The sequence below is a fragment of the Macaca fascicularis genome, chromosome 15 (assembly GCF_037993035.2).
Source record: "Macaca fascicularis isolate 582-1 chromosome 15, T2T-MFA8v1.1".
Classification (NCBI taxonomy): Eukaryota; Metazoa; Chordata; class Mammalia; order Primates; family Cercopithecidae; genus Macaca; species Macaca fascicularis.
In genome coordinates, this window is record NC_088389.1 from 108,657,850 (window position 1) to 108,685,653 (window position 27,804).

General features: G+C 38.8%; 1 protein-coding gene and 1 long non-coding RNA gene across 2 annotated transcripts in view; both read right to left on the reverse strand.

Moving 5' to 3' along the window:
* GNAQ (G protein subunit alpha q) overlaps positions 1-27,804 on the reverse strand; it is a 324,147-nt gene that overhangs the window by 295,382 nt on the left and 961 nt on the right. The gene's annotated exons all lie outside the window — the stretch shown is intronic.
* Positions 1,675-27,740, reverse strand: LOC135967476 (uncharacterized). Its single transcript, XR_010581620.2, has 2 exons — positions 11,905-27,740; positions 1,675-10,677 (listed from the first exon to the last, which is right to left on the reverse strand). It is a non-coding gene; the product is annotated as an uncharacterized lncRNA (long non-coding RNA).

Sequence of the window (27,804 nt, forward strand, 5' to 3'; positions counted from 1 at the left end):
CACAGTGGCTCACACCTGTAATCCCAGCATTTTGAGAGGCCGAGGCGGGCAGATCACTTGAGACCTGGAGTTCAAGACCAGCCTGGGCAACATGGCGAAACCCCTTCTTTACTAAAAATACAAAAAATCAACCAGGTGTGGTAATGCACGCCTGTAATCCCAGCTACTGGGGAGGCTGAGGCATGAGAATCACTTGAACCGGGGACGCAGAGGTTGCAGTGAGCCTAGATAGCGTCATTGCACCCCAGTCTGGGCTGTAGAGCAAGACTGTCTCCAAAAAAAAAAAAAAAAAAAAGCTGGAGTCTGAACTGTACCATAAGCTGCACTTGTAACACTTTGCCAAAGTCGAAAGCACCAACAATCAACTCACTCACTGAGCAAACACAAAAAAAGCATAATATGTGCTAAATGCTATTACAACACAAGACAAATTACATATCCTGCCTTCAGGGATCTGATAGATTGCTATGGAGGAACAAATGTCTATAAATCATCACAATTACAAGATGGGGCTGAATTTGCCCAAACCACCCAAAGCTGACCTCCAACTACAGATATCTGCACCTCTCTGCCTGAGGACTTTTCTCCAAGGTAGGGATGGCCACCTGAGAAGCCAAAGGTGGCAGGAATTGATAGCCCCCAAAGAGTCCCCAACTAACGACCATCCAAGGTTGGTATACAAATACTCCGGTTGGCTATGACTGAGCCACTGCACTCCAGCCTGGGTGATAGAGTAAGATTCTGTCTCAAAAAATAATAATAATAATAATAATTTAATTAAGTTAAATGCTCCAGCTACCTTACCCTTCAGGTGGGACAACTTTATAGCATCACCGTTCCCCAAAGCGGGGTCTCTGGACCCATGCCAACAGCAACATTATCACCAGGTGCTCACGAGAAATTCAGACTCTCAGGTTTCACCCCAGACCTGAGTCTGAACCTGCATTAGATTCTCATGAACATGGAAGTTTGAGAAGTCCTGCATGACATCATCTCCCAGAGCTTCTCCCCAGGCTTGACCTCCAACAGTCCAAGGCCATTAGTGGTTTAATAATGCACCTTTATTGGCTGCCTTCCCTTAGTTATCTCACTTCTCCACTTGCACACCAACACCTCCTGCACATATCAAAAAAACTCAGACATAAACAAACATAAAACGTCATAGGAGTCAACAGAAACTTTGACCACTAGAGGGATCAGAAAAGACAATGAGAAAGAGGCACCATTTAACATGGGTTTTGAAACATGGTAGGATTTGCACAGGGAGCGATGGAGGAAAAAGCATCCTAGGGGTGGGAAAGAAGAGAGGAAAGCAACAAATATGTGAGGAGGGGAAGGAAAAGGGTTAGTGCCCTAGTTCAGCCAAAGTGTCAAATACCTGAAGGCAAGCAGTAAGAAATAAGGCTAGACGGCGGGGTAGGATCAGACAAACTTGACTGACAGATAAAGATATCTGGCCTTTATTTCACAATGAACGCAAAGTAATTAATGGTTTAGACAGATGACAAAACCACAATTTTTCTCTTTTTCTGAGACAGGCTCTTGCTCTATCACCCAGGCTGGAGTGCAGTGGAGTGATCACGACTCACTGCAGCCTTCACCTCATAGGCTCAAGCGATCCTCCCACATCCCACGTAGCTGGGACAACAGGTGTGCACCACCACACCCAGCTAATTTTTGTATTTTTTGTAGAGATGGGGTTCTTCATGTTGCCCAGGCTGGTCTTGAACTCCTGGGCTCAAGCAATCTGCCCGCCTCGGCCTCCCAAAATGCTGGGATTACAGGCATGTGCCACTGTACCCAGCCAACTGTAATTAACGTAGGTTAAGAAAAGTAACCAGAGAGCAACATGAAAAATGTAGGAAGGGTGCGGAATTAGTGTCTAGAGTGCTCCCCATTGTCTGGGGAAGTGGGAGTTTGCCCGGCCTCATGTGGAGGAGGAGGCCCAATACTAACCGAAGGGTAAACAACTGAGTGTTCTATGTGTGCATAATAATGTCTTACTCACAGCCGTTACCAAAACATATCATGGAAGAAGCAAAATAATAATCACATCACTGTGCATCTGGATAGTGATGTGGTGTTTTCAAGGAGCTTTTACCAACACCATCCCATGTGCTCCTCCCAACAAACTTGGTGCAGCAGTGCATGGGTCAAGGCTGCAGTGCCAATACTCTAGCCCAGAGCACTCCACCTTAACCAAGTGGAGGCCTTCAGCAGTTGATGATGGGCATGTGTTAGGCGTCCCCAAGACCACTCCCCCAGGCTCAATGATTCACTTGGAAGACTCACCAGTCTCAGTATATAGTCTTATCATGGCTACAATGTATTACAAGAAAGCAAAATCAGCAAACTGAAAAGGATATGGGGTGAAGTCTGGAAGAAACCAGACACAAGCTTCCATGAGTCCTCTCCAAGTAGGGTCACACTTAATGCTGCCAACAATCAGTTGTGACAATAAACATGAAATGTCTTCCAGGGAAGTTATTGCATGCAGGTTTACTATGTTAACTCTTTCCTGTACAGGGTCATAAACGGATTCCTGGACCTTGAGTTTTAATCATGCTATTGATTTCAATGCTATAGCTAATTCCCAGAGGTAAACTGTCATAAATAGGAATCTGAGGGAGTTAGTACAGGTTGGGTATGTGAAATATACATACAATCTATTCTAATCTGTCAGTTAATTTCAGAGAATAACACAATATGAAACAAATCCATTATGTGTGTGATAAGAAATATAATTACCTATTTCTATCTGGCTGCAATTATGTCAATAAAAAGGAAATATACTGCCCCCTGACCCATAAGATCTCAGTTCAGTAGGACTGTCTTCAACTGAGACACAGAACCAACCAAAAACATTGTTTTGTAAACACACACCAAAAAAATCCTAGAGAAAAATACTCGACAAGGCAATAAGAAGTAAACCTACTGTTGCTTTCCCCCATTCTCAGCATATGCCTAATTGGTACTACTAAATCATCTGAAATCCCAGGACTAAAACATTTCCAAGCATCATTCAAACTAGGATAGTGTTTGTTCCTTCTTTTCCTTTATTTGATCATGCTTTCAGAAACAATGCTTATCTTAAGGTCTCCTGAAATATGCCTTTTGGAAATTTACTGCAAAGTTATGATGAAAATTGAGTCATTTACATATGTGTGCTAACTTAGAACTGTCTAAATGTAACAAAGTCGGGTTTGAGACTTCTAACTCACAAATACAAGATTTTGCAATGTAATGCACAATTTTCTTAACCTCAGAGATATGGCCTTGGCTTGATGGGGTAAAAGATCACTTGAGGTTACTGGATGCATTTCTTGGCCTGTCAGGAGTACATTTCACTTCTTTTCTAGTGAAGTTTAGCATTGTGTGTGATGTTAGTCCTCATGAAAATGAGAGACAAGCCAAGTACTCTTTGCAACCTGGAATTGTTCAGCTTCACCAGAGTACTTAGCCAATGCAGATTCTTCCCGCTGTGCAATCCAGGGCTATTCTGATGAATGGTTCTACATTCAGAAGTCAGACTGCACTTGTACCTAAAAAGCAGTAGTACAGAAACTAAGTCTTTATGGTTTCAAGATAGGTGAGATTTGCCTCTAACGTATTCATCACACAAGGACTAAAAGGCAAGGAACAACCATTAGAGAAAAAGCATGCAAATAAAAGAATTGATACTAATATTTGTCCCTTACCTTTCCTTTTCAGCTGGGAAAGAACAAGTAAAGAGCAATCTAAAAGCTTTTTTTTTTTTTTGCAAAGGACACTTAAAAACCTTGACTCCGTCTCAAAAAAAAAAAAAAAAAAAAAAACCTTGACTAAAATATTTAATTTTTAATAAGTGATATAACTTCATAAACACAGATTCTAATGCTGATAAACTTATTCACTGCATTCCCTTGCTCAAGCAAGTCACCCCCTAGAAAACAAGGAAGGAAAAAAAAAAAATCAAACAGCCTCTACACCATCTGATTTACCACGGGTTCTAAAAATTTATATGCAAGAACATACAAAGAAGGTTGAAAAAAGTACTCACATAGCCATAGCCATGCATTATTAATTTCAATTTCAACAGATATGAATTATGCTTCATTTGCTCAAAGTAAATGTCAGTACAACCACATTTTTTCTCAAAGGGAATCTTGATCATTGAAATTACACAAGCAGCACACTTACAACAAAGGCAGCTCTCTTAGACTAGCACTTTGACAAATCAGGGATACTTCTCCATCCAATCCCCATCTTGTGAGATCCCAGACATCTGGGAACGGGGCAATAATTTATCCACATGCAGTCAGCACATTTTAAAAACTCAGGTTTGGCTTCCAAGACTGAACTCTCCAGAAAAGAATATAAATCTTGTTAACCATAACTAGATTTAAGACGGTGTACCCCCACTATAAACCAAGGTACAGAACAATTTTTAAACACTGGTGTGAAGTCCAAAATTTTTTTTGGAATAATTCTCGTGAGCGAGAGAGAAGAAAACAAAAATGACTTCAGGCATTTCAATGAGCTATAATAATCATTGAGGCTAGAAAAGAAGATATTCTGGTAAGTTACCAAATTAAAGAAGAAATAAATTTAGTGACAACACTGCTTACAAGCAACACTCACAACAAGGTGAGACTCAACGACACTCAGGTATGTTGTTTGAGCCTTCGGAAGACCCACGTACATCTACACAGGTGGAGGAAAGATGGCCCCTGTAAAGGGGACATGCTCAAACCTTCACCCAGGCACCTTTTCTGTTAAAAGTTCCACAAAAAAGCAATATCCTGACCACTGTCCAGGAATCATCATACATCTGCTGTGAAGAAGGTCCTTCCACCTGTGGTGGCCAGCCACATGGGCTCAGGTCAGACTCAATTAAGAGATGGGGTCAAGGGAATGGGGTAAAAGGAGGGAGGGCAAGATCCTTTCTCAATTTTGTTAAATAATCATACGTATACACTGAATAATACAACTTTCACTTAGCTATTGAATTTTTTTTTTTTTTTTTTTTTTTTTTTGAGACAGAGTCTTGCTCTGTTGCCCAGGCTGGAATGCAGTGGCACGATTTCAGCTCACCGCAACCTCCGCTACCCAGGTTGAAGCGATTCTCCTACCTCAGCCTCCCAAGAAGCTGGGACTACAGGTGTGTGCCACAACACCCGGCTAATTTTTTGTATTTTTAGTAGAGACAGTGTTTCAGTGTTAGCCAGGATGGTCCAGATTTCCTGACCTCATGACTCGCCCGCCTCGGCTTCCCAAAGTTTTGGGATTACAGGTGTGAGCCACTGCGCCCAGCCAACTATCGAATTTCTTAAAGGAGAAATTTAAACATTGACACTAGCTAATGTTATTGCTAAAAATGTGGGCATACTGTCAAATAAAGTATACAGATTTCTAAGCTGGCTTTCTCTCTTTAAGAACCACTTGCCTTAGGAGGAGGATAAAGGGAGATTAAATCTATTTAGCTGTAAAGTAAATAGGCACCAAACGAAGTTCACTTTTCCTAAATATTCTTTTTCTTCTACATGGAAATTAATATTCACAGAAAACAAGGAAAAAGAAAATACTTCTTCCTTCCTTAACAATAATGGCTATTATCAACTGGCTGGCAACCTAAACTTCAGGTTATCAGGAGAGACTAAAACAGTTCACCAACAATGTGCACTGCCAAGGGTGCCACCCCTTCACCTGCCACCACCACCACTACCACCACAGCTGTGACATGTAACAAGCCCACTCCAGAAGGCCAATCTGATTTCCTCCTACAACAGGAGACTGTGCCACAGCCAAGAGCAGACGTCCCTCTCTCTTGATTTCTCTATTCTCTTTTATACCAAGACAAGTTAAGTGGCAAAGTCAAATGTGGGTAACCTATTGTTGGCTTCATGCCTATTAAGTGAACAACAAAGTAACAAACAAAGCCTTGGAATCAACTGGAGATTGATACGGAATGACAGACTATGGCAATCCGTCTTGAAATCTAAAAACTTCCATATCTTTACTGACAGTATTAACAAAAATACTTGTTTTTCCCCGATGTAACTACGAATCTTATTGTAATAGCTCCCTCTACTTTCCTTTAGAGAATGAACTGGGTAGAATTACAAATGCTAGAAATTGAGAATAAAGTTTAAATGAATCTGATCTTGGAAGGATGTCCCCACAGAATTAGTACGAAATTCAATAGGAATAAGAACTCTCAGAATTGAAAACAATTCCATGCAAATACATGATAAAGGGAAAAGGAAAAATGCAGAAGACTATGTACACATCACAGATGACCACAGATCAAAAACAGGACTAGCAGTGCAATGTTGTATCAAGAAAAATGAAACAAACATGAACTGGTACTGGTAGAGAAAGTTATTGAGTGCCCTTTGCACAAAAATTGCTGTAATTCTTGGGATTATTTATTTAGACAAAAAGACAAAGATTTCAAGAGTCACACGAATCTCAGGGAGGAAAGACAGAAATATCTACTCTGACTTCATCAAGGCACACATCAAGTGTTGGGTTTCATTATAGGTAATTTTTAAAAGATGAGAACAATCAGGATATTAAGGAACAAGATTTTATTCCTGCTTTATGAGAAATGATGGCAAGAACTCATGATGGTTCATAAAAGGAAAAAAGCTATCCCCAAGGGTGTCATGAGGCCAACTTCAATTACTGGGAGAAAAAGATGTGTTCCAGTGGGTTCCAGTCTCTCCGTGTTCCCCAGGAACAGAACCCACAGATTTCAGCTCAATGAAAGATTTCTAATAAACACAGATAACTGAAGATGGAATTAATTGGGGGGTAATGTTCTCATCATTGAATGAAGAGGGGAACAGACTTAATGACAAATTGGGGATGTTACAGAAGCCACTCAAGTATGGGGTGCATGCTTGGACTTTAAAGCACATTCTTACCTGAGATTCTATAATTATAACTCTCTATGAAAGACTTCACATGTGTTAATTACAGTCATCAAGACTCATAAAGCACACTTCCTGGAAAGATGGCAGCCCTCTAAAAACAGAAACTTCCTTTCTACCCCTCAAGATGAACAAAAAGAAAAAAAAAAAAAAGTATAAGGAAAAACCTCATCTACATTAACAATAGCAATGGACCTATCAACCAGAAGTAATACAAATGGACCAAACAGAAGCGGCTGGGAGTCTACACAGAGCTCTTCTGCTTGTAAAAACAGTACAGTGTTGAGGGAAATAAGTGGCAAAGGTTCTCAAAGACTCCCTATGTCCCCCAACTTCAAGGAACAAGTAGTGTCTCATTAGAACTCACATTCCAACCTATTCTAGCCATGAAGGGGCTAAAGAGGAACAACATAGCCAACAGATCTGTTTTCCCCTCTGACCTGACTTATTTACTGGAAAAGGTGAGGGCCAAAAGCAAGACTACTTTGTAAAGTGGTCTAGAAATGCAGAGAAAAAGACCCTATAGATGCATAGCAAAAAAAATCCCCAAAACAGCAAGGCTCCATTCTGAATGACTTCTCATCAAAGTGGCTGGCTCACTCAAAAGAGAAGGAACAAACAGAATCAGTTGTGAGATGAAGCAAAGTTCATAGTAGCCACTGCCAGAGAGCCCTCCCTACCACTCTACTCAGACAACTGAACAGCTAAAAATAGAATATATACCATCATCTTCCAGTCCTCCAGCTCAAGTGCTAAGGGAAAGATACAAACAGACCCAAGACAAATAGGGAAGGAAGTCAATGAGATTCCACCCACCCTATTTTTGGACAAATACGAGGGCCAGACAAAATTTGGAGCATTCCTAAGCACAAATGAAGACAAGGCGAAGGACATGCAAAAGAAAAATGAAGAGAACGCTCTGAAAGGTTTACTCTAGAAAACAGAAGAAAAAAATGGACTATAATTGCTTTGTACTATATCAAGAAAATGTAACAAAATGTGCATTGTTGAAATAGGACATTCTAGAAAATAAGGTGAAACAAAAATTATCAGAGCTAAGAAAGGAAATGAGAAAAAACAATACTGCAGAACTTAAAAATGAATCTGAAGCATCAAAGATACAGCAGGCACTTCATTCATTTGATACCTACTTACTGGCACTTGACATTTATATTCCAAACAGTGCCAAATCAGCATTGCAGACACAAGATTTGGGCAAACCATACAAATAATGGAGAGATACAGCAATTAGAGGGAAGCTGACAGCTTTGGCAGAGAAACAACAAAAATTCAATTATGAATGATTGGTGTACCTAAAGAAGAAAAACGGCCGGGCGCGGTGGCTCAAGCCTGTAATCCCAGCACTTTGGGAGGCCGAGACGGGCGGATCACGAGGTCAGGAGATCGAGACCATCCTGGCTAACACGGTGAAACCCTGTCTCTACTAAAAATACAAAAAACTAGCTGGGTGAGGTGGCGGCGCCTGTAGTCCCAGCTACTCGGGAGGCTGAGGCAGGAGAATGGCGTAAACCCGGGAGGCGGAGCTTGCAGTGAGCTGAGATCTGGCCACTGCGCTCCAGCTCGGGCGACAGAGCCAGACTCCGTCTCACAAAAAAAAAAAAAAAAAAAAAAAAAAAGAAGAAAAACAATTCCTGTGGAATATAAAAAAAAATTCAATGATAAAACGGGGAAGATCCTTGAAATGAAAGAATATCATAGAGATGGAGTGGGTTCAGTGCTTCAAGATAAATAACAAAAACTATAAAACACTGAAGCATGACCTGGAGTAGTTGTTAAGCTTTCATGTTATGGAAACAAAGAAACAAATAACCAAATTTTTAAAAAAGCAAATCACGAAGAAAAAATATTCAGGCTGGCCAGAGACTTATCAAATCTATCTGCTGAGAAACAACAGAGAAAAATCTACTACAGGGCAAGCACGGTAGGTAAAGAAGAGATCTAATCCAAGAATTCTATACCCATGCAAGTTGTTATTAATATATGCATGCCACAGAAAGGCATTTTCTGTTTTTTTGAGACAGAGTCTCACCCTGTCACCCAGGCTGGAGTGCAATGGCACGATCTCAGCTCACTGTAACCTCCGCCTCCCAGGTTCAAGTGATTCTCCTGCCTCAGCCTCCCAAGTAGCTGGGATTACAGATGCACACCATCAAACTTGGCTAATTTTTCTGTATCTTTAGTAGAGACGGAGTTTCACCACGTTGGCCAGATTGGTACTCCTGACCTCGTAATCCAACCTGCTTCGGCCTCCCAAAGTGCTAGGATTACAGGTGTAAGCCACCTCACCTGGCCTCAGAAAGGAATTTTCAAATACCCAAGAATTCAGGAAATATATCACCCATGGACCCATCATTTAAAAACCTATCTGAAGGTATAATCTAGCCAACTCATAGATGAATAAAAATAAATAAAAGCATATAATTAAATTGAGAGAAGAAATATTTGATGATAAGCATTTAAACACAGAACTAATGCTAAATATGCATCTTAATTGCAGACACAAATATATATATACACACATATATGTACACAATTTCTGAAAGAAAACAGAATAAAAAAGCGATAAATAACAATATACTTAAATGAGGTTCCTTAGGTTTAATTATGATTCCCTGTGATCATCCCACATATTCAGTATGAAATCAGAGGATTAAGAGTTTTAGAAAGTGTGAAAATAAATAAACTCTAGGTATGAAATTTGAGACTACTACAGAATCACTTTCAAAACATTAAAGATCACATTGGCTGCAAGATCAAATGTTAACTTGATGCCAGCAAAGATGAACAAAGAGTGAAGAAAGGGGGCATAAGTGGAAAGAAGAGCAAATTACTGCAGGATTAAGAGGGCAGATGTAGGTGAATAGTTAGGAATCTATAATCAGGAGGAAGAACAGAATAAAGGAAATGTAAATTAGAGCAATGAATGTGGAAGTGATCTGAACACCATAAACACCTCTCCTTCCATCTGACACAAATACCCATATTATATTCAAATTAAGGTAATTTCAATTTTATGTTTAGCCTTTTAATAACCATCAATAAATCCTAGACTTCAGAAAGTCGCCCTTAGCCACTGACAATTTTGTTTTTCTTACAAGACTTTTATCATCTGATATATCCAATGTTGCCTCTGAGAAGACTGTTAAAGAAATATATAAAATAAAATGTGTTGATGTTATTACCACGAAGATTTAGAGAACCATTCTAAGGCTGGTATTGCGAATTTGTCTATAACAGACAGGAACAAAAAAGTTAATACATGAAAATAAAATACCAGAAAAAACGGAAAATGGAGTAATCAGAGGTTGGCAAATACCTGCCAGAATGCCAAATCCAGCTTGTTTGTTTTTGTAAAAAAAATTGCATTTGAACATAATCATACTCATTTATTAACAAACTGTTTGTGGCAGAGTTGAGTAGTTCTAATAGAGGCCATATAGCCCAAAAGCCAAAAATATTTACTATCTAACCCTTAAAGTTTGCTGATGATCCCCGGTACGGGTAAAAAAAATTTCCCTCCCATGCAGGGGAGGGACATATAATACCATCTGGTCTCTGAAGATGATAAACTGAGACACGTAGATTGAATATGACTACTGAAAGTTATATAGGCTACCAATAGTAAAATTAAAAGCAGAGTACATACCTTTCAAATTATCAGCGTGGAAAGCACAACAAACCCAATACAAATCTCAAAGGAGAAAGACAAAAGGAAACAATGGAGAAAGAGGAATAGGGGTAGCTGCAAGAAATCAAAAAAGAATCAGAAAACAGAAATCAGATGCCAATAAACCCTAACCATATTCATCATACATCAAGTGTAAGAAGAATAAACTCAACTATTTTAGGAAAAGACTCACTCAAGCTGAGGTTTAAAAAGACAAAAACTTTAGGCCGGGCGTGGTGGCTCACTCTTGTAATCCCAACACTTTGGGAGGCCGAGGCAGGCGGATCACAAAACCAATCTGGCCAACATGGTGAAACCCTGCTTCTACTAAAAATACAAAAATTAGCTAGGTGTGGTGGCACACGCCTATAATCCCAGCTACTCAGGAGGCTGAGGCAGGAGAATTGCTTGAACCCGGGAAGCAGAGATTGCAGTGAGCCGAGATCACGCCACTGCACTCCAGCCTGGGCAACAGAACCAAATTCAGTCTCAAAAAAAAAAAAAAACAAAAAAAAACCAAACTTTTGAGGGTAGCAAAAACAAAGAATAGTTGAAAATAAATGAGAGACATACATCAAGTAAATGCAAACAAAAGAACAATAATAATACTCAACAATGCTGAGTTCAAGATATAAAAGCATTAACTTACATAAAAGGTAATGTGGTCATGACAAACTTTTAATTCTCATCGATTTTTTTTATGTTCCTCATAAGAATACAGTCATACACCACATAACAATGTTTCAGTCAATAACAGACCACATAAATAACTGTGGTACCACAAGATTATAATGGAGCTGAAAAATTCCTATCGCCTAGTGACATCGTAGCTATCATACAACACATTACTCACATGTTTGTGGTAATGCTTGTGCAACAAACCTACCGAGCTGCCAGTTGCACAAAAGTGTACAGTCATGTCCTAGACCCTCACATTCACTCACCAGTCACTGACACCCAGAGTAATTTCCAGCCGGCAAGCTCCATTCATGGTAAGTGCAATCTATGTATACCATATTTTATCTTTTATTACCGAACCTCTTCTATGTTAAGATATGTTTGGACACACAAATACTTACCACTGTGCTACAAAAGCCTGCAGTGTTCAGTACAATAACATGCTTTACAGGTTTGCAGTCTAGGAGCAATAGGCTTTACCACACAGCCTATATGTGTGTTGTAGGCTATACAATTTAGATTTGTGTAAGTACACTCTAGAAGGCTCACACAATAACAACATCACCTGGCCACAAATTTCTCAGAAGGTATCCCCATTGTTAAGCAACGCGTAACTGTACTTACATAGAGCAAAATTTCTGGAAATAGGAGAAAATGCCACAAACACGAGAGTCATGAAAGACTTCTGCAGAATTCTCAGTACTCGGCAGATTCACACGCAATATAAAGGAGATTAGCAGCAAATCTAAGTAATAAAATTATATAATACACATATATTTATGGTTTTAAGACATACACACGTATGCATTTTATGTACCCATGAAATAAAACTTGACTATATATATTAGACTACAATAAATTTCAAAAATTAAAAACAGTACAGACCATATTCTATCAAAATGACCTCAGAATAAATAACAAAGGTTGAAAAAAAATCACAACCACTTGAAAAATTTAAAATATATTAAACAATCCTGGTTCAAAAATAAAAATAGAAATTGTAATTTTAGAATATCTGTAAAAGGATAAGAATGCTACACAGAGACATGTAAAAAAACACAAAGCCTTAAACATTACTAATTCAAATTGAGAAAGTATTTTTTAAAATAATCTAAGAATTGGCCGGGTGCGGTGGCTCACACCTATAATCCCAGCACTTTGGGAGGCCAAGGCAGGTGGATCATGAGGTCGGGAGATGGAGACCATCCTGGCTAACATGGTGAAACCCCGTCTCTACTAAAAATATAAAAAATTAGCCGGGCATGGTGGCGGGCTCTTGTAGTCCCAGCTACTCGGGAGGCTGAGGCAGGAGAATGGTGTGAACCGGAAGGCAGAGCTTGCAGTGAGCTGAGATCGCGCCGCCACTGCGCTCCAGCCTGGGTGACAGAGTGAGACTCCGTCTCGAAAAAAAAAAAATCTAAGAATTTTAATTCAAGAAAAAGTAAAAAATAAATCCAGAAAAACTGCAAGAAAAAAGTAATAAAGATAAGAAAAATTAATTAACAACAAGAATACCAAGACAACTCAATGAGAAAAGAATACGTTTGTTTCAACATAGGACAACTGGATATTCACACGCAAAGGATTATGTTGAAACTTCACATCACACCATATACAAAAATCAACTCAAAGTGTAAGACCTAAAACTACAAACTCTTAGAAAAGAGAGGTAAATTTTTGTGACCTTGGATTTTTCCAATGGTTTCTTCCATATGAGACCAAAAAACAGAAGCAAGTCTTACAAAGTAGATAAACTGGACTTCATCACAATTTAAAACTGTTGTGCTTCAGAACAATTCTGCATATAGCCAAATCTATCATCTAATCTTATCAGTTCTGCTTTTTTCCCCCTTGGAGACATTTGTCCTAGGGCACTCCATCCTTCCATAAAGAAAACCATCAAATTTTTAGAAATACATAAATTAGGCCGGGCACAGTGGCTCACACCTGTAATCCCAGCACTTCTGGGAGGCTGAGGTGGGCGGATCATGAGGCCAGGAGATTGAGACCATCTTGGCTAACACAGCAAAACCCCCTCTCTACTAAAAATACAAAAAATTAGCTAGGCGTGGTGGCAGGTGCCTGTCGTCCCAGCTACTCGGGAGGGCTGAGGCAGAAGAATCACTTGAACCTGGGAGACAGAGGTTGCAGTGAGGTAAGATTGCGCCACCGCACTCCAGGCTGGGCGACAGAGCAAGACTCCGTCTCAAAAAAAAAAAAAAAAAAGAAATATAGAAATAAAGTGAAAGCTAAAAGTGACAGAAAATCTAATTCAAATGATAAGTTGAGGCATCTGTTAATTATTTTTGTAGGCATATTTTGTGATTTTGTTAGTATATTTTGTACGCAGTTTAGAAAATAAAAACTGTAAAATGAATATTGATTCAATAAAATGCAAATAAACACGAGATGTCTTTTTTTTTACCCATTAAATTGACATAATCCAATGACAGCTAAAACTGTTACGTGTTGTGTTATGTTACGTTGTGTTATGTTACGTTATGTTATGGACCAAAACAGCTGATAATCAAACTCTAAAAAATGTGCATGAAAACAATCATACAAGCATGCAAAAATACCCAACAATGTTCACTGTAGCACTGATTATAACATTTTCTTAATAGAATCAAAGTAAATATTCATTAAAAGGTATCAGGTATAAATGGCAGTGTGCTGGTATTTAACAATGAGGTCTTCCAGAGACAGGAGTAAGCCCTAATCTCTATCTGCCAATTTCTGTGTTGTAAACCCTAGCACCTTGTCTGATTTCAAGCTACCAAAGTTCGTTCACTAAATGTAGAGTTGAGACAGAAAAATGTTCAAAACTGGCTTTTGTGAGCAGGTACAAACTAGCTGCATCACACCACTGTATGATTCAAAATGCATGGAAACACTAAAAAGCCATAAATAGGATCCAAAATATTTATATTAACATGGCAAGACATTCTACGTATTACTGAATGAAAAAAATCCTATTACACATAGAACAGCTTACACTGTGTCATCTGTGACACTGAAACTTATATGTACATTTCATCTTTATTTTGAAAGAAAAAGAACCATACATCAGTGACGTATAACACACTACATTCAACCCAGTTTTGCCCATAACAATGGCAGTAAATCTAGCTTTCATGGAATATCTAAAGCAGATCATGATTTTTATTTTAAAACAGAATAGCAAAAGATCAACAGTTTTGGCTTATAGTAGTTAAAAACTTCTGTATCAAATAATACAAAACAAAGAAAAGGAAAAACAACAGACTGGCGTTACGTTTTTGGCAATAAAAATGACAAAAGGCTAATTTCATTTCTAGGTCTGGAGCTCAAAAATAGGCAAAGGAAATGAAACAATTCATAAAAGAAGCATTTCAACTAGAAACAAACATACAGGAAAATGATCAAATCAATGCAAAGTTTAGAACTATGTACCATTTTTGCCTACTAACTTACTAGTATTCTAATAATATTGTTCATGATGCTGCAAACTGTATAAAATCATTTCAGAACACGTTTTGGGTATGTATAACCAAGGTTGTAAAATTTTTCATATCCTCAGACCTAGAAATAACATTTCTATGAATCTATTCTAACAAAATTGTCTGAGTGCATGTTTTAAAAAGCTATCTCCACCAAGAACTTCATCACAGCATTATTTTTAAAACGAAATCATTGGGAGAAACCTAAATGTACAAAAAAAAAAAAAAAGAGTAAACAATACATATCCTCTCAAAAGAATCTTATACAGTCCTTTCAAATGCTAATATGAAGTCTACATAGCCACATAAAAAATGCTTACAACCTAATGTTAAATTGATCACATCTATGTAAAAAAACAGAAAAATAAAACAGACTATAAAGGAATGTGCAAAAAGAGAGCACGGTTCTTAGGTTAGACTGGTATATTTTTGATAAATTTATGAATACATTTTAAAACGCTTTATTAAATTTTGTGCAAAAAATTTGCATTACTTGTAAAATTTCAAAATCACTGAAAAACAGGCTATAAAAAATGTAATTAAATAACAGAATGTGGGTTGTCATTCTTTCAAAGACTAGCATGAAAACAACATAATGTATTTCTTAAGAACATCAGAAAATTCTTAAGTGGAAGAAAATAAACATTTCTTCTCAACTCAAACTTGGACTGTCTATTAAGCACAATAGTTTTTCTCCTTACTAAACTTTTTTTTCTTACTATTTTAACAACCAACCAAACCACCAAAGGACAGTATCTCAGGTGCTCTTACGTCATTCCAAAAAGAGAATAAAAGACAACGTAAATTCAGGCCATAGCATACTGCTTAAAGATACATTATAGTATAAAACATAAAGAATATTTTTAATAGAAATCATTGTGTCAACCCACAATTAAGGACTAGGGATGAACAACACATTAATTAATTCTGAGATGGATACACTGTAATTTGAGTAGCAATTCACAGGTAGACTCCAGGGGTTTAGAAACATCTTCCCACCTACTACAGAAGAATCTGTTCCCCTAAGAAGCATGGCCTAGAGTAGAAAGCCCTACAGAAAATACATTTCTCAAAGGACAGAGCTAGTGATTTTGATGAAAATATACTTGGAATCAGGATTTCCCTAACAAAATATTGATGAAGTCCTATAATTTCCTCCATTACAATGCCATTCTTTACCAAGATGTATTGGATAAGGAAACACAAACTGTTTCTCTGAAAATGATAAAGCAACATACAGGTATTTTCTCCCATATAAGATGAGAAAATGCATGGGACTCATCACTACAAGAAGTGGTATGTGCACAAAATTTGTAATCGTTTCTAATGTGATTTGGATAACATCTTAGATGGTAACCCACGGCAAAATAGGAGAAAGTAGAATGTTCTGAGGACACCCATTCATTAGCCCTTGAAGACAGCAAGAACCTTCCATCTCCATACTCCATGTCAGAGCCAAACTTGACTCCAAAAGGAGATAATGCTTGGCAATTCATTAATTCTTGGACCATTAGGAAGTAATTGATAAATAAAAATATAAAGTTTCATTTCAAGTACCTTTTGTTTCTGCGTTACTGAGTTTTTCTCTCAAATTATAAAAAATTATTCAAATTGTCCAAAATATATGCAGCTTCATTTTGAATATCAGTCATAATTAGAAAGAGACTTTAGGAACCTTTAGGCGAGGCACGGTGCTCATGCCTGTAATCCCAACACTTTGGGAGGCCAAGGCAGGTGGATCACCTGAGATCAGGAGTTCAAGACCAGCCTGACTAACATGGTGAAATCCCATCTCTACTAAAAATACAAAAAATTAGCCAGGTGTGGTGGCGGGCGCCTGTAATCCCAACTACTTGGGAGGCTGAGGAAGGAGAATCACTTGAACCTGGGAGGCGGAGGGTGCAGTGAGCCAAGATCGCACCACTGCACTCCAGCCTGGGTGACAGAGTGAGACTCCAACTCAAAAAAGAAAGAAAGAAAGAAAAGAAAGAGACTTTAGGAACCTTTAAAAATCCTAGGGAAAAAGTCTACTCTTAGGCTTGGATGTAATGGCCCAGAATATGAACAAGACACAAGAGCATACATTCAATTGATAGGTGCCTTTTCTCAGCTAAAAGGTGTTATTTCTACATTATATGCCTCCACTTTGCATGACTCTACCTGGCAAGAATATCTCATGATATTGCTTATTTATTTATTGCCGTGGGCAACTGAAAGCTATTTTACTATAGGAGATGCAAGTCAAGCAATAGCAGATTTCCTGTGCAAGGATGTCTCAAGAGACATCTCATAACCCATCACAGGATTAGCAGAGTTCTCAGAACAGTAATAGATGCATTTCTATCACCTGAAACAGCTGACAGAAAAAAAAAAAAAAAAAAAAATGGAGGAAACATGTTGCAAATTTTCTTTATACTCTGTCACCGGTTTTTCTCAGGACACAGCTTACTGAGAGTTCTACACTTACCTATTTAACCACCTCTGGGAACAAAAGGACACGAATGAGTACATGCAACAAAAACTACTCCCATCCCACCAAGGCTTCTACACTTACTTGCTCCTCTCCCAACCCACCATCTGGGTGAGGAAGGGCACAGTGGATTTGACAATGAGGATGAAAACACGTGGTAGGATGGTGGAGGCGGCCAGAAGAGGCAGCATTGGTCTGGCTCTTCCTGACTGAGAACATCAATCCAAGGCATGAGGCACCTCTCCTTTGCTCTTCTCTCCTCTCCAGAGCCCAGCAAAGACACAACAGCGCTACCCCTATTGGCATCAACACCCTCTGCCCTTCCAAGCCCCATGGGACTGCCTATTACTCTACCCTATCTACGCCTGTTCCTTTCCCTGGCACCCATTCAACTGCTAATGTGAGATCAAGGTAAGGAAGCCCAACGCTGATAAGATGATGAGGAGAAGGCCCTCGGCCAGGAGTAAAGTGGGCCTAGGAATGCCAACTGCCTGCCTGGCACCTCCAGCGGAATTAAGCTTTTCTTACAGTTTCTCCAGAACTAGCATGAGAGTCCAGCTGCTCTTTCTTTGGCCACAGAGTCTTTGTCCAGAATGCAAATGAGGGACACAGAAAGCTGCCTCTTTTTTTTTCTTTTTTTTTTTTAAAGACAAGGTCTCACTCTGTTACCTAAGCTGGATTGCAGTGGCACGATCACAGCTCACCGCAGCCTTGACCACCCGGACTCCTAAGTAACTGGGACCACAGGCATAAGCACCCACACCCTGCTAATTTTTGTATTTTTGGCAAAGACCAGGTCTTACCATGTTGCCGAGGCTGGTCTTGAACTCTTGGGCTCAAGCGATCTCACTGCCTTGGCTTCCCAAAGTGCTGGGATTACACGCGTGAACCATCACACCTGGCAAAGCTGATTTCTTAAGGTTTCTCTGATCATGGTCATGCCAACGGAGGATGGCTCAGAGGCCATAGCATTAGATATATTTTAAAGCAAAAAATTATAAAAATCCTTTACTTCTTTGAATGCATGCTATAGATGTTTCTACCATTATTTTTTTTCTGGTTTTAATGAAAGCCCCAAGAAAGTTAAGGGCACAGTGATGGAAAAAGAAATGAACACACAAGATCCATTCAATGTTTAATTCTAAATCTTTCCTAGAAATTCCTAGAAAAGAGACCTGCTAGCTCCAACTATAAAGCTGCCCCCTAGATGTGCCCTATTGGGCATTCCCAGCGCTCAGGCTCACTGGCCAACCAGCTATCACTGAAAATGGCAGAGATGGGCTTGGGCAACAAGATTATTTGTAGGCAAAGGAAAAGCAATGTTGTGCTTGGCTTCTGTCACACATACACTAAAGAGAAGCAATGCTTAATGACCAATGAAGAAAAAAAACAAACAAAAAGCAGTAGTAAGTCAAAGGAAGCTGCGTGAGGATACGGAAGAAAAGACCCAGTCCTGAGCCGAGCAGCAATGGAACACTGCGTCTCTTGGGCTCCACCTCTGTGCCTCCCAGGATATCGCCCTTCCCGCAGGAAGCAAGAGACCCATGCTGATATGACAGGAGGTTTCTGATACCAGTTCTTGTGAAGACATTGCAACTATCAGCAGCATGCCAGGCGGCACCAGGGGAGCTCCGCACAGACTCACTAAGGCTTCATTCACAGGCCCCCGTCAAAGTGATCCCCACTGCAGGGCACTCGGAGTTATTACAGAGGGCAAAGAGAAGAGCCAGGCCAGTCTGAAGGAGCCACCAGACCTGGCAATGCCTCCTGGTAGAGCCCATCACCGCTGGAGACGGCAGCAAGCTCAGACCCCTCCTCCAGGGGTGAGTTTGGGCAGAAAGCGGCCGAGACGCCAAAGCCGCAAAGGAGAAGGAGAAAAAGCTTCAAAGTTCAAATGGTCCTTAGAGATCATCTGGTGAAATCTCTTCATCTACAGGTTTCTATAGAAAAAGCAAATGATCAAAATACCCTGAGGTTAGTTCTGTGGGAAAAAAAGATTCCATAAGCAGGGTAGGAATACTTCACCCCACTTTCAGTCACAGATTTTAGAAAAGATGTATGTAACAAATCCAAAATGCACAGCCATAGAAGGTGCTTATTTAGCCAAAAATTAAACATAAAAAACTTTCACAAAACCAGTCTGCCATCGTTTTTAAATTATTGCATGACTTACCAATGCTCAAAAATGTATCACAAGAGTTACGGAGACAAGAGAGTTAAACCTGGCAATCTTTTAAAGGCAAACTGAACAAGAATTAAAGTCATCTTGTATTATTAGAACAAGTCACAGGAAATGGGTCATCTCTCTAGGACAAGGGGAAAATTGCATTTGCCATCTGCAGAATGAACGCATACTATAATGAAGGAGCTCTGCAAAGCGCAGGTCCTAAATATCAATTCACATGGCAAGAAAATATCAAAACAAACCCATCCCAAAAATGTGCTCAGGCTGATTGGGAATAACGAAAGTAAAGGCCACTGCTACTGCCATCACCCTTAACTACCTGTATGGAAATATAATCAGGAAAATATGAGAAAAGGATTTTCAAATCATTAAATGAGAAAGATGCCTACACATGCCTACAGCACCTTCTCCCCTCTTCCAGCATATGCACTGCATCCAATTCTGAAACCCACTGGCCTGTGATAGATTATCCAGCACGGGCTCACTAACTCTGTGTTGATAATCATGAACCAATCTCAAGTCCCTGCCCTCTGGAAAAGGAAGGAGAATTTTACATTGTGTTCAGTAACAATTTATTTTTGCTTTGCAGACCAGAGTAAGTATTGCAAAAGAAAGTTAATCATCTCCTAAACACACATTCACAAATTCCTTCCTTTGAAATGTATTAAAGCACCCAACTTCCCCTCTCACCAGCTCACAGCCACATGATGTCTCACAGAAGCACTAACTTGGAAGTTCTCTAAATCATAAGGAAATGTGCAAGTCAGAGAATCTGAGGAATCTCTTTAGCATTTATTTAAGAAAGATCTGATGAGGAATTAAATGGGTGGATGGTATTCACATGGAAGGGATGGGTAGGGGGGCTACAGAAATCACTGGCAGACTGAAAAGTAAGTGGGTAAATCACAGAAGCAGTCCTCTTTAGAAGCAACTAGATGCCTGCAGTTACCAGTAACTACATGCCGGTAGAAGATGTCACCAATCACCCTGTTGCCCCTACAGTAAAAGAAAATATAGAAAAGAAACAATAAAAATGAAAAAAAAAAAACTTTCAACATAAAAGAAACAAAAATTCTATTTCTATTTTTTAGAAAGTGATGCTGATCAAAAAAAAAAAAAAAAAAAGTCGGGTTCTTGGAAAGCACAATTAATTCATGATTTTAGTTTTCCAAAGGGAAAAAACATGAGGCTATCTCCTAGAAATACATATAACTATGTTTCTAAACATCACTGTTCACTTTTGGTAACAGAACCAGAAAGTCTGGCTAGATCTCTTTTTCTTTAATTTGTGGGTCAATTATTATGTGTACACACACACACACAATATAATGGCATTAGTAACATTTTCTTTTCCAACTGCACCACAATCCATTACACACTTCCTTGAAAACAACTACTTTATTTCTAAAGCAGACATATAGTTCACAATCCATGATTAATCCTGTAATAAAATTAGGTGCACGGATTGTCAAATTTCAAAACACTTGTGTGTGTAACAGCTTTCCATTGAAACAGCTGGATCAATTGCTATTGGCTTTTAACTGGAAACACTGAGAATGTTCAACTGAAACGTTGTCCCTAGAGAACAAATGAGAGGCAGGCAAGAAGACAAAAACTATTCCATCTTTAAAACAGAATTCCTTTTACTGTGCCCCCAGTGGCCCACAAAACAGCAAAGAGGAGTGGAAAATGGAGAACATATGGATGATGCCTATTAGAAGAAAGCAGGGAATTTAAATTCACTTCCTCCGATTACCCTCCATTCGTTTTGAAATCCAGTTTTCCACACACATCCCTAGTTACTGATAATAGAATCATCAGCAACTGAGATAAAGATACAGGAACAAGGATCTTTGCCTTCATGGAGCTTCCAATCCACTTAGAAACACAAGGTAAGTGGTCATAAGCAGTTTCTCATGCATAAAGGCAAAAAATGATACATTCCAAAGGACAGAGTTCAGATTCTCAAGATCATCCGCATTCCCCAGTCCTGTGATCCCCAGGAAGCTCCTACAATGGACTTCAGACTATTCTGTCTTTTTCTGTGTATGCCAATAGAAAAGCCAAAGCCAGGAAGGATAAAAGTCAGAAGGGCATGTCAGTATGAGGACATCAGCTACAAAACAAGAACTGTGCAAAGTGCTTAGTCTTTCCTGTTGGCAAATAAGACATAAGGAGCATTTCATACAGCACATTATTTGGCACATATTAGGTGCTCATATTTGTTCCTTTGACTAGCATTCTGTCATGAAACTGTTCCTTCTTAAGTTATGCCTGGTTAAAAAAAAAAAAAATTAGAAGAAATATTTTTTAATAACTGACAAGTGTTATGTTGAAAAAATGGATATGAAATATCTTCATAATTTGATTTTTAAATAATACTAATTTTGTTCTTTAAAATTAACCATAAAAGTTTTTAACAAAATATTCTGCACTGATTATGGCTATGTATAAACGTTAACAACACAGCTGCATAGTGAATCCAATTTGGGATTCTCGGCACCGCAATATGGACATTTATTTTTGTTTGTAAAGCCTACATTGATGACCACCTAGGATGTGTTAACTAATTTCGTCAGTATGCCTAGGTCCTTTTTACTATATGTTAGATGAGAAATCAGACAGATTTTTACATATCGGTAATGTAACAAATCAAAGGTGCTTGTTGAACAACTTCCTATAATTTTATTAGTAACAGCTATTCACACAAAATTGTGTTTGGGTCTGAGGGGAGCTCTTTCTTTAATGTTACTCCATTTGGCAGAACAAGAGTAAACGTTCACGGTTTACTGTAGTCAGTTATTGCCACAGATTTAATTACCAACAATCGCACATTTTACCTTCTAGTGCTATTTCACACTTCCCTAGGATTAAGTCTACAGAGATCTTAACATGACTTAAAAGGCATTACAAAAGTTTTCCTTTGAAAAATGTGACTGCCTCCCGCTCCAACCAGGAAATTCGACTTTTAAATTTGTTGCTTCACATACTTGTATTTTCCTCAACCCAATACAGAGGAAACAGATTCCCTCCACCTTCTCAGGGAGAAAGCAATCCTAACCTCCTTATAAAATGGCTTCTCTCTCTTCCAAGATGTACCCTTTGAGCTCCCTATTTTCCCTCTACAACATCCAATCAACATTTCCACTAATATTAACGGAACGAATAACTCCCCTTAAGGAAAAATTAATATGAATGCTGGAATCAAAACCTTTCTTAGAAAATCTTGTTAATTTCTTTTCAAGTTAAGTTTGCCTGGATCATAAAGAAAAATCTGTTCCTTTTTTCTGCTAAGTTTAGCATAGCACGCAGCCTCACAACTGCAAAGCCTGTTTCAGGTCCTAAAAAATTCATCTGTAATAAAAATCGTAACTGTTTTCAATAGGCACTTCTGAAAATTGAACATAAGCCATTTCTCCTAAAGTAGAGCTGAGTTGGTTTTCTTTTTTAATGAAAAAGATTATATCAAATTTATTTGTATTAAACAAAATAGCTACTGAATTAGTCTTCTGGTTCTCCTTTCTAAACTTACTTTAAAATATGTGAATAGATAAACCTGCAATATTTTCACTGTTCAGCAGGGTTTTAATTTGTGCCAGATTTGCCATATGAAGAAATAGCATATAGGGGTACAGGATGGGACATTATATGGAGATCCAGACAATGAATCTACATAGTTCAATGCAAAAATCTTACTCTGAAGGCTTTGTTACACAGTCAGAGCCACAGTTTTGATTTTTATGGAGGATATTCCCACTTTGCTCTTCTGATATAAACTATAAGTACTTTGTTTCAACAACAACAAAAAAAGGGAACTGTATCCAAATAAATCCTGACATTCAGAAACATATTCAACACTTGGAAACTAAAAGAGTAGCAAAAAATAAAACCTGTTAGTCCTTAAAGCAGTCTCATAAACACCATTATTTTGCTATTTCTAGGGAGCTGTTGTTATTGAGGCTACTTAGACCAAGGCTTTCATTCAACGATTCTAAGTCACCATCCTAGATGGCACTGACCTCTAGGTTAATCCAGGCAATCAACACACCCACTCCAGTGAACTTTACTGAGGGGTAGTGGAAAGCGTGCTCTTTTCCAGATGTTTAGAAATTAACTCCCCATACAGTTTAAATTCGCTACAGCATTTCCAGCCTTCCAAGCCCTTTCTTGGTCTAAAACTGTACAGCTTTCAGTACAAATGCATATCCTTCATATTAAAAATGTTTTAACTGCAATTCCTGAAATTCTGTATTTAATTATGGTGGGTTTGCTCATGTTATTGTATAGGTCAATCACACACACTCAGTTAGGCATCACCTGTGGTCTACAGAATATTAAAACTTCACTGAGCCCTGTACCATGGAGAAAACTGTATGGTAAAAAGATGAGAGGGTTAAACTAGCCTCTACACGATAAAAAGTAATAAAAATATAGAACGGCTTTTCTTTTCTTTAAACTTTCATGCTTTAAGCATGACTGTTACCATTCTCAAATGCATCCAGTACAGAACTGTAATACACTGATTTAATGTGTGATGCAACATCTTACATTAACACTTCCTATCCTGGAATGCATTTATAATCAATTGGCTCAAAGAGTTACGCACAATTTTTTTAAGATCCTGATTATATCTGCCACAGATAAAAACACTATATATTCCTATGTTTCTATAAATGTATTCATTATTGTCTGTTCTAATTTCCAGCAGGATGGTAATAAATAAATTCATTTACTCAGCCAATATTTATTGAGAACATTCTACGAGTTAGATATTGTGCTTGAAGCTGGGATTTAATAGTGAGTAAAACAGACACAACTCATACTCTCATATGTCTGCAGTGTACAACAGGAAGAAAATCTATGCTCATATACAAAATTCAGTTCAGAATTCCAAGAGCATTTAAGGTCTTCCATTTAAGACTGGCCTATCGCGACCAGCCTAACATGGTAAAACCCCAGCTCTACTAAATATAAAAACAAATAGCTAGGCGTGGTGGCGTATGCCTGTAATCCAAGCTACTTGGGAGGCTGAGACAGGAGAATCGCTTGTACCTGGGAGGCAGAAGTTGCAGTGAGCTGAGGTCAAGCCATTGCACTCCTGCCTGGGCAACAAGAGCAAAACTCCATCTCAAAAAAAAAAAAAAAAAAGACTGGCCTAAACTTTGCCTGTTTCAATAGCGATAATTCAATCAATTAAAGGGGGTTTGCTAAATCCTATTTGATAATTAAGATCTAAAGAGTAAAAGACTTCAAAAACATGTAAAATAAGAACAGGTTAATAGGAAAAAAATGTTTCTTCTAGGAACTGAAAAAAATTTCAGGATAACTATATGTAACATGAAGCAGGCATTCAAGGCCATTTGTATTACACAGACTTACAGACAAATTACATTAAATGAGGTTATCTACGTACCACCAATAGAAATATTTAGTGAATATTCATGAAAATTAATCAATTAAAGGAAATATGTGCTTTACACCTACAAAATACACAAAAACATTAACCAAGTAAAAATGAAGTATGCTCTTGTGTATCTACATTGAATGCAGAGACTAAGTTTTGAGTGTCAAAATAAACACTAATATAAATGAATTCAAAGAATGAGTAAGTTAAAAGACAACAAGAAAATAATTCAAAATTTAATGTAATATTCTTATAGTGGTAGATTTCAGGGTTCACGTTTCTAAAGTTAAAATAAAATATATAAGCATATGGAATAAATTTGGAAGATTAGCACAGTTGCCGAATATAAATCAAAATAGCCCAAATTTTACTGCCATACTTTCATCTAGTCAGGTACCTACTACTTGCCTTTTTAAATGTCTCCATATTATTAATATACAAAAGTAAATAATTGTATGAGCAAATGCAAGGGTACCCACTTTTATCCCTGTCAAACAAATCCTTTTCCATTAAAATGGCATCAAGTCTTGAACTAAAATTTACTTTGAAAACAATTTTATACTGAATTTCATTTCAAAATACAGTTATTCCTCCATAAACTGGTTAAAAATATTAGTAGATCTTTAAACTGTGAATGGATACATTCTATAATCTCCTCTGGACAGGTTTTGTTTAAATGATAGAAGGAACCAGAACATTCAGTCTACTCATCAAAGCAGCAAATCAGGAATTCCTCAAATGAAATCCTTCCCTAATATCTTCCTTGTTGAAATCAACCATCCTGGATTCAAAAACTCCTGAAATCACACTCATACACACACATGCACGCACAAATCCACATTTAGCGTACATTACTATATAGTGTATTGTGGTATTTATGTTGCAAAGGCAACATACCAAGAACATGAAGCAGTAACAATACTTGCATGATGTTCCGCGAATAAGAGGAAAAAAAAGTTCTCCACACTACCACCACTTTAGCAGTAAAACTGGTTTACACTTTTTCTCAGAAAATTATCTCCAAGTTCATTTTTAAAAGCACAGTGTTATTTAAACACACAGTATGGAATTAAGCATCCATGTAAGTGTATTTCCCTTAAACATTCAAACCTAGGCCCATTGACAAACCGGTTCCCTGGGCTTCAACTCTTAGCTGCTGGGAAACTCAGAGCTGTCACTTTTCAGGCAAACAGGGTTGGCTGGAGAGACCTCAACTGCCCAGTTCACAGTTAAACAGAAACAAAGACTGTCAACAGGGCAACAGAAGAAACAAAACAATTCTTAAAACAAGTCTCTCTAAAATACGTGCTTTTCCCCTTAATCATGCACTTAAACACTCTACATATTTCTTTTGTTCTTTATTTTCTTCTCAATCTTGAGAACTCAGAAAACATTCAACTGCCTGTTTTCAGCCATTAGAAGTAGCTCAAAATGAGAATTAAAAAAAAAAAAAAAAAATCTTTACTTTCCAACTGCAGTTTGCCTCCTCCCTGGCTTCATTCCCCTAAGCCCACCTCTTTCATCTAGTGTTTCGCCTTCAGTTCTTTATAAACATGTGCCCATTTATCTGAGTTTCAAAATGAAGACATAAAGCATGTCATGTGAATTAACCATTAGTAACTATGTGTGTGATCAGTATATTTTGTTCCTGCTTGTAAATGATCCAGTACATAAGCAGTTCATTCCCAAAGGCAATTGGTTCCTTGAGCCAGCAAATGGAATGCTCAAGATAAGAAAGAAAATGCATGCTTCTCAAACACCAACTGACAGTACAATATTCTTTTCTTACAGAAATGTTTGAGAAACACATTTATTATACATGCAAATATCCAGAACACAAGACATTTTTCAGGCCTGTTACTGCAAAGCTGTTTGCTCTTCCCACCACAATAGCTCAGGGTTCTGTCACTGTGGCTTGTATGTGAATCCTGATCGCTTGATTCTGAACATCCTCTCTGAGATAATCATCAATAAATTTCTATTTGAGAAATGGCATTTTCTTGCTAACTTAGAGCTAAAGCAGAATTTTTTTTCAAGACTAGAGGAAAATTTTTCCTGTATGCTTCCCGTTTTCCTTCTAGCCCAGATTCCAAAGATATTAAAATGCTATGTGTTTTAAACAAAAGGTTTCTATTTGTTGCCAAGAGAGTAACTGAGAGACTGCACTGGTTTTCGGCAGTAACTATTGTGAATTCAGGCCTACATCTGGGTTGCCTCATTAAACAAAAGATACCGGTCGCTGTCAACAACCACACAGCACAACACTCCCCTACCCTCATCTTTATCTAGAAGCAATGGTGCAGACGAGAATCACGCCTGTCACCATCCACTAGCCAAGAAACTCTTCTAGGCTCCCTCCTTTCGATGGTCTGGTGGCTAGAGAACAGCACTTCTGTGACACATTTGGGCTCGCCCTCCCGCCCCGCCCCCAATACACAGGCCCTTTCCTTGGAGGGCCAACCACTTGGCTTCCTCATCATCAGTGCTCCGGGAATCCAGTTGCGAGTCTGCCCACCGTTCCCCCATTCCCTCCTGACCCCAGAGGGCACTGATAATAGATGGACACCGGCCACCCCACCGCAGGCCATCTCCCAACGTGCCCCAGCTCCGCTCGCCACCCGCTGGGCCACACACACGGCTCCCCGCGCCACCACCCCATGGGATGCCGCGGCCACGACACTGGAAGTTCAACCCCTCTGCCCACCTTTCCACCCCCGCGCCTCTGGCCGGAGTGATCTGCCATTTAGCAGATGCACAGCAGATAAGGCACAGCCCTCAGGGACCCAAAAAGAAAAAAGCCGAGACACCCGCCAGGGCAGCCGCGACCCCTCTGCTGCGTGTGTGTATCTGGGTGTGTGTGTGTGTGTGTGTGTGTGTGTAACGCGCCTGCGTGTGTGTATCTGGGTGTGTGTGTGTGTGTGTAACGCGCCCGCGCGCCCGCGCGGGTGAAGGCAGTGGCCGGGGGCGCGCCCGGGAGGGTAGGGGC